Source organism: Carlito syrichta, unplaced genomic scaffold (assembly GCF_000164805.1).
Source record: "Carlito syrichta isolate Samal-C Ts95f unplaced genomic scaffold, Tarsius_syrichta-2.0.1 Scaffold311000, whole genome shotgun sequence".
Taxonomy (NCBI): domain Eukaryota; kingdom Metazoa; phylum Chordata; class Mammalia; order Primates; family Tarsiidae; genus Carlito; species Carlito syrichta.
The window spans coordinates 79837-88052 of record NW_007255096.1 but is presented as its reverse complement, the minus strand read 5'-3'; the positions used below and the strand labels follow the sequence as shown (position 1 = coordinate 88052).

At 33.2% G+C, this 8216-nt stretch overlaps 1 protein-coding gene across 1 annotated transcript in view; it reads right to left on the bottom strand.

The window, feature by feature from the left end:
* LOC103270979 (NKG2-A/NKG2-B type II integral membrane protein-like) overlaps positions 1-8216 on the bottom strand; it is a 26514-nt gene that overhangs the window by 6658 nt on the left and 11640 nt on the right. The gene's annotated exons all lie outside the window — the stretch shown is intronic.

The window sequence follows — 8216 nt, the reverse complement described above, 5'->3', positions numbered from 1 at the left end:
TTTTTTGAGTTGAAGTCTCACTCTATCACCCAGACTGGAGTGCAGTGGCCGCTCCCGGCCACCGCAGCCTCGACCTGCTGGGCTCCGGCGATCCTTCCGCCTCAGCCTTCCGAGTAGCCGGAATTACAGGCATGCGCTACCACGCCCGGCTGATTTTTTTTTTTGATTTATTGTAGAGATGAGGTCTCGCTGGCCAGGCGGGTCTCGAACCCGCGGGCTCAGGCAATCCACTCATCTCAGCCTCCCAAAGGCGCGGGATTACAGGCTGAGCCACCGAGCCCGGCTCTACAGAAATATTTTAACACTTTTAGAATACCCGGGATAAAAATTAAAATAATATATTGGAAAAAAAAACACACTAATTTCATGACAATTTTACATTTATTAATCATTAAAGATTTAGTGCTATAAAATGAAAGAGCAATAATAGTACATATGGTAATTTCATAATCTAAAATACATTTAGCTAGTGACTGATATTACCATTCAAACTTTGAGAAATACCCCATGGTGTCAAAATCATAAAGATCACTTTACTTCTGTAAGCAATTGGAAATATTCTGGTCAAGTTATCTAGACGTTGAGATCTAGAATTAATTTCTGGCATGGAAATTTATACAAGATAATTAAAAATTTAATTACAGGCTATAAAATAATTCACTAAATCAGATTCTGTTATATCAATGTGATGCATCTTTTTTTTTTTTGCAATTTTTTCTCAAATTTTAAAAATCTTCCAATTATTTATAATTAAGTTTAGATAGCATTTTATGAAAACTAGCTCATGTTTATTTTTACTAAATATAAAGCTCCTTTCATTTACCTAAAAATATGTATGTAATTTATACTCGGCATTCATAATTTGATGTATTTTTATTAAAAATTTTATCTTTAATGGCTCGACTAAATATAGTTATTTTTATACTTTTACTGGTTACAAAATCCAAAAGTAATTGTTCATTATCTTGATGGTTGCAAGTTTTACTTTAAATTATATTGATTAAAAATCTTAATATAATGTGTGTATATACTTAGCTAATTCTTGACAGGCAATAATTTAAATGAGTTAAGACATTTTTAAAAAATATTTTATATATTAGTCTTATTTTTCACCATAATTTATTCAAGTAAAACGCCAATGTTCTACTTTGATTTCATTCTAAGTTAATTCCACCTTATTTATATTGCATCTAGCATTTAAAATTTTTTTATTATACAAAATGTGTTGCTAGAGAAAGAAAAGAATGACAACACATACCTTCTGTCTCCAGAAAGTCCTGCATTCTTTGGTGGAGAGGTCAGGTTATTCTCATGAGGAAACAAAAAATGTTTGTGATCTTCACCACTGCCCTGTGAAGGCTCAGAGTGAAGCAGGAGTGGAAACAGTAGATTTCATAAATGTGTCACTTAAGATTTGAATAGAAAACTCTCATACTTTAACTAATGTAAAATCAGTTTCTCTCATCACATTCATACATTTTCAGAATATAGGAGACTTTGGTTCCTAATGTGTCATTTATTTTGTCCATTTTCAAGTGCCTCTTAGAAATTACTTTTATATTTAGCATGATGAAAAGGAACAAAAACTTTAGTAACTATGAAATGTTTTCCATCACAATCACAAACACAAAAATCTTAAGCCTTGTTAATAGTATCCTTGATGTATAAGTTCCATAGTTAGACAAACTTGAAATTACATACTTTTTTCCTTATACATTTAATATTATTGCTCTTATGATGAATTTTTAAAAAAAATTATAATCCCCCTATCCACAGGAATTTAATTTGTCACTAATTATTATGAGGGATGACTACATTATTAACTTTAAGTGAAATCAATTTCTGAACTTAAATTTGCAAATTTATCTTCTTGATTTCTCTAATTTGCAAAATTCCATTATTCAATTTTATTATTTAATAAGCTGATCATATTTAGCTAACAAAAATAAATGTCTCTTGGAAGGATAAAATGTTAAACACTATTGAACTATATGACCATGTCAAATATTGAAATAATAAATAACCATTCATTTTATTGTTCACTGATCTATTGTCCAATAATAAGGAATTATCTATGTTTTCTTGGAAATATTTTTGTAAATAGCTAAATTTAAGTCCAACTCTGTAGAAGGTGATAAGTAATTTCTAAAATGTCACCTAACTAAAAGTAGGAAGAACAGAAAAAGCACTCTGAAACAAAATTTCAGTGACATGTGAACATCAGAAGAAATACTTCAAATTATTCAGTTTAATTAAAATTGAAATTATTTTATTATTTTTCCTTTCATATCAAGAAAAAGGGGAATGTCTCTTGTCTGTAATTCCAAAGCATATTCCATGATGCCTCTTAAAGATTAAATTTTTAAAAAATAGCTTTCTTAAATCTAGAAAACTAAAATTAAAATTCATATGTATGTCCTTGGAATCAGATCAGTTATTTGAGCCTTCCAGACAATGACTAATGTGTGTTAGCCATATATGTATTTCTGTTAATTATATTTTTAAATATTTTTATAAAGTAAATCAGTAATCTGTCATGCTTATACACTTGTGTGCATATTGTATTTCTATTAGTAATACATTTATTTATATTTATGTATTACAATTTCATGAACTACATTAATATATTTTCCATTAGTCTTAATATAGAAATATAACAACAAAATCATTTAATTAAAGATAGCAAATAACGTAACATTCACCAACATTTTGCTTTTAAATTTGAGATACTAATGTCTACCATTCTTTCTTCAAACACTCACTTTTGTTTCCAATTAAATAGCATTACAGTCATGTATTATTAATGATGCGGAAACATCTTAGAAAATGCAAGGTTTGATGATTTTGTCATTGTGTGAACATCATAGAGAGGACTTACACAAACCTAGATTATATAGCCTACTACACACCTACGCTATATAGTATAGTCTATTGCCTCTAGGCTACAAACCACACAGCATGTACTCTATTGAATATTGTAGACAATTGTAACACAATGGTAAATATTTGTGTATCTAAACATAAAAAGGTAAAAATGGTGTGCTGTACAGGACACTTACCACCAACGGGACTGGACTGGAAGTTTATCTGGGTGTCAGTGAAGGTTGAGTGAATTTGGGGCCTATGACATTACAGTAATTCACTATAGTAAATTGTATAAATATTGTGCACTGAGCCTACACTAAAGCTATACAAATATTTTTCTTTCTTCAATCATAAACTAATATTAGCTTACTGTAAATTTCGACTTTATAAACTGTATATTTAACTTATTGGTTCTTTAATTAATTAATTAATTAATTATGAGTTGGAGTCTCTGTCGCCCAGACTGGAGTTCAGCGGCATGCTCCCGGACTCGACCCTCGACCTCTTGGGCGCCAGCAATCGGTCCGCCTCCGCCTTCCAAGTAGCTGGAACTACAGGTTCGTGCTATCACGTCCGAGTAATTTTGATTTATTGTAGAGATGAGGTTTCGCCAAGTTGCCCAGATGGGTCTCGAACCCACGGGCCCAGGCAATCCACTAACCTCAGCCTCTCAAATCGCGGGATTATAGGCTGAGCCCTGAGCCCAGCTATATTGGTTCTTTTTAAATAATATGTCTAAAAACACACACTGTTCAGCTATACAAATATATTTTCTCAATATCCTTATTCTATAAGCCTACTACTATTTGAAATTTGTTATTATAATTTTTTACTGTCCTTAATTGTTATTAAAAGCTAAGATAGATACACATGCATTAGACTATGCCTACAGAGGGCCAGTATAACCAATGTACTGTCTTCCACCTCCACGTCTTATCCCACTGGAATGTCTTCAGGGACAATAACATGCATGGAACCGTCATCTTCATGATTCTGAGCATGTCCTGAAAGATCTGCCTAAGATATTGTTTTACAGTTAGCAATTTTTTATAAGTAGGAAGAGCACAATAGATAACAACAATTAAAAAGCGGTGGCTCAGCCTGTAATCCCACGCCTTGGGAGGCTGAGGTGAGTGGATTGCCTGAGCCCGCGGGTTCGAGACCCGCCTGGGCAACTTGGTGAGACCTAATCTCTACAATAAAAATCAAAAAATTAGCCGGGCGTGGAAGCGCACGCCTGTAGTTCCAGCTACTCAGAAGGCTGAGGCGGGAGGATAGCCGGAACCCAGCAGGTCGAGGCTGCGGTAGCCGGGAGCGGACACTGCACTCCAGTCTGGGCGACTGAGTGAGACTCCAACTCAAAAAAAAAAAAGAAGAAGAAAATAAACCAGTAACATATTTTTATACTATAAAGTGTTATGTACTTCATGTAATGGTATGATAATATATGAAGGATCCCTAAAAAAAAGCCAGAGGATTTTTATAGGGTGAACCCTTTGTGGTACAGACTTTCTCTGTTAAGTAAGTATCTATAAACCCATTGGCATTAGTGTACTAGCTAGCAATGTTTTGAGAGGCTATGTTCAGTTTCAGTGATTTTTTTTGAGATTCTTTCTATGCATTTGTCCATTTCAACCCTGGCAATTTACATGAACAGCATGAGGCAGAGATATCTTCCACATGTTGATTTTGTTGAGGATTATTTTGACTATCCGTGCTCTTTTTTTTTTTTATTTTTATGAATTTCTGTATTGTCGTTTTTAGGTCTGAGAAAAATTATATTAGTAACTTGATGAGTATTGCAATAAATTTATAGATTGGCTTAGGTAGAATGGAAATCTTGACAATGGTGATACTTCCAATCCATGAGCATGGGATATTTTTCCATCTGTTTGTGTCATCCTTGATTTATTGAGCACTTTTTATAGTTCTCATTTTCAAGATATTTCTCTTCCCTGGCTAGGTGAATGCCAAGGTATTCCTTTTTTTATGTGGCCATTGTAAACAATATTGTGTTTTTTATTTGGTTCTTTGCCAGTTTGTAGTGAGTATAAAAATGCAACTGTCTTTTGCCTGTTGATTTTATACCCTAAGATTTGACAAAAGTCAATTATTAGTGTGAGGAAGTTTTTAATAGACCAGACTCCATAGGATTTTCAGGGTATAGAATCATGTAGTCCACAAAGAAGGATAGCTTAACATCCTCTTTTTCTATTTGGATACCCTGATTTCCTTGTCTCACCTGGTTGCTCTGGCTAGGACTTCTAGCACTATGTTGAGCAAGCAGAGTGAATTTGGGCATCCTTGACTTGTTTGCATGCTTAGGAGGAATATTTTCAATTTCAGCCCATTGAATGGAATATTGTCTGTGGGTTTTATATAGATGGATCTAACTGTTCTGATGAATGTTCCTTCTATGCCTAGGTGCTTGAGGGTTTTTATCAAGAAGGGATGCTGGATTTTGTTGAATGTTTTCTGCATCTAATGATATAATCATGTAATTCTTGGTTTTACATCTATTAATGCGCTGAACTACATTTTTGGTCTTGTGAATGTTGACTAGCACTGCATTCTAGGAATAAAGCCAACCTTGTCATAGAGGATGATCCTTGAGATATGATGTTGAATCCAGTTTTCTAGAATCTTGCTTAAAGTTTTCGTAACTTGTTCATCAAGTTGATTGGTCCGTAATTTTCTTTGCTTGTGGGCCTTTACCAGGTTACTGACTGACCAGCTGCAGAAACAAAAAAACAGACCCCTATTTATCACCATAGAAAAAAATCAACTCTAAATGCATCAAAAACCTAAATGCAAAATCTCAAACTTTAAGAATTCTAAAAGAAAACATAGAAAACACCCTAAGCACATCAAATTAGGCAGCAAATCCATGACCGAATTACAAAATTAAAGCAAATGCCATAAAACCTAAGCTAGATAAGTGATACCTCATCAAACTGAAAATATTTTGGATAACAAAAGAAACCATCAAGAAAGTAAAGAGACAACCGACAGTTAGGGAAAAAATAATTAGCTAATTATGTATATCACAAAAGCCTAACATCCAGGATCTATAAGAAACTCAAATAAGCTGAAAGAAAAAAACAAACAAACAATCCTATAAAAAAGTGGGCAAAAGACATGAATAGACACTTTTCAAAAGAAGATACACATGCAGTCAACAGATACTTGAAAAAAAGCTCAGCTTCACTAATCAGCAGAGAAATGAATATAAAAACTACAGTAAGACCCCCTAATTCCTGTAAGGATGGCCATCATTAATAAATCAATAAACAATAGATGCTAGCACACATGCAGAGTAAAGGGAACAATTCTAAACTGTGGGTGGGAGTGCATGCTAGTTCAACTTCTATAGAAAGCAGTATAGTAGTTCCTAAAAGATCCAAAAATTGATCTTCTATACAATCCTACAATCTTTTTCCTGGGATTATACCTGGGGAAACGTAAATAATTCTACAAAAAAAAAAAAACACTTGCACATGCATGTTTATTGCTACACTATTCACAATAGCAAAAATGTAAAACCAACCCTACCGCCCGTTAAAAGTGAACTGAATAAAGAAAATATACATATACACAATCGAGTATTATACAGCTATAAAGAAGAAAAAAGCATGCACTTCACATCAGATTGCATGGACTTGGAGATCATCACAATTATCTGTATCAGAAACAAATAACTGAATACCACATGTTCTCACTTATATGTGGGACCTGAACATAATCACATTAGCACAAGGGAGAGATTGACAATCACTGGTCACTTCCAGGGAGAGAGGCAGGGAGATGGGCATGTTACAACACAAAGGATGCCTGGTCCCAATGCAGAGTAAATGAAGCCAGATGCGCCAGATGGCTGCCCAAACTTCACCTTTCACCTGCATGTAGCTTACTTGTATAGGTATATTCTTATTGTACCTCACATCTCTACAATAAAATAAGATTTAAATATATACCTAAAGATATATATATTTAGAAGATATATATCTTCTAAAGATGATGCACTTCCTCCCAATCAAATTTTGGATAGGCAGAAAGGAGAATTGAGAAAAGAAATAATGTACTACATAAATTTATATTGAATGGGTAAAATATTAATAACAAAATTTCAAACTTTAAAATATATTTGTACTAGAATTCAGAAGACAAATACAGTATAATAAATAAATAAAAGTGACGGGTTAATATGCTGACTGGGTTGGCGTCTGGTGAAATCTGCTCTCTGTTTTTAAGATGATGCTTGCTTTTGTACCTTCAATTGGCTGAAGGCAGAAGGGATAAAAACAAAAGGTGAATGCTAGTTCACTCCATCACTTTTCTAATGCACAAATCTATTGATGATGACAAATATTCATACTTTTGTCACTTAACGTAAGGCCCACCTCTTAATACCACCGCAATAGGGATTAAGTTTCAACATGAAGTTTGGAGGAGACTCAAATAATAGCAAGGAACGTTACATATTTCCACTGTCTAAGTGGGTTATGAGGGCTAATTTCTTAGACATTAATGAGTAAGGAATGTATAAATGCAGGACACTAATTAATGAATATTCAAAGCATATTAAATTAGCAAATTTATATATTATAAACAATAAAAATAATGTGAAAAGATTAAAATAATAAATTAGAATGTAAAAACTTGATAATGCACTATTCAAATTAACTATTGTATTATAACTAAGTATATTAAATAATGTATTTGCATAAAAATAAAGCATTTAGCATAAACATTTAAAAATTTGACAACTTTAGTACATACAAATAACATAATCTTTTAAATGCAAAAAGTGTTTATATTAAACATAACAGTTTGCTGTTTAATGAGACACCCCTTAATTTTTTTATTTTTCATACTTTATTTTAAAGATATGGGGTACAATTCAGTATTAGGTATAAAAGTGGACACCGTACAATACAGTTTTTCCTCCCTTTGGGACCCACCTTGCCTGGTTTGAGATCAGGTACCTGTATTGATGATGTGTCCACCCCACCTCGGCCGCAGCAGTATCCCGCTGCTGCCAATCCCCTTCTAATAGTATTATGGTAAATGTTCACGGTCCACTTATGAATGTGAACATGTGGTACTCTGTTCTTTGAATGAGACATCTACTTAATATAAGTTTCAAGAAAAATTTAAACAAAGACATTAAAACATATACCATGCAACACAAACTCATGAAACTGCTGTAGTTGATTTCCTGTCATAATACGAAAGAAAAACATTATTGGAAATGAAGAAGCATGCGTCTTAAAAATACATTTATTACTTTGTCCTTAGTAATAGTTTATACATAGGGTAACACAAGTTCAACATAGAATTGAAAGAAATAA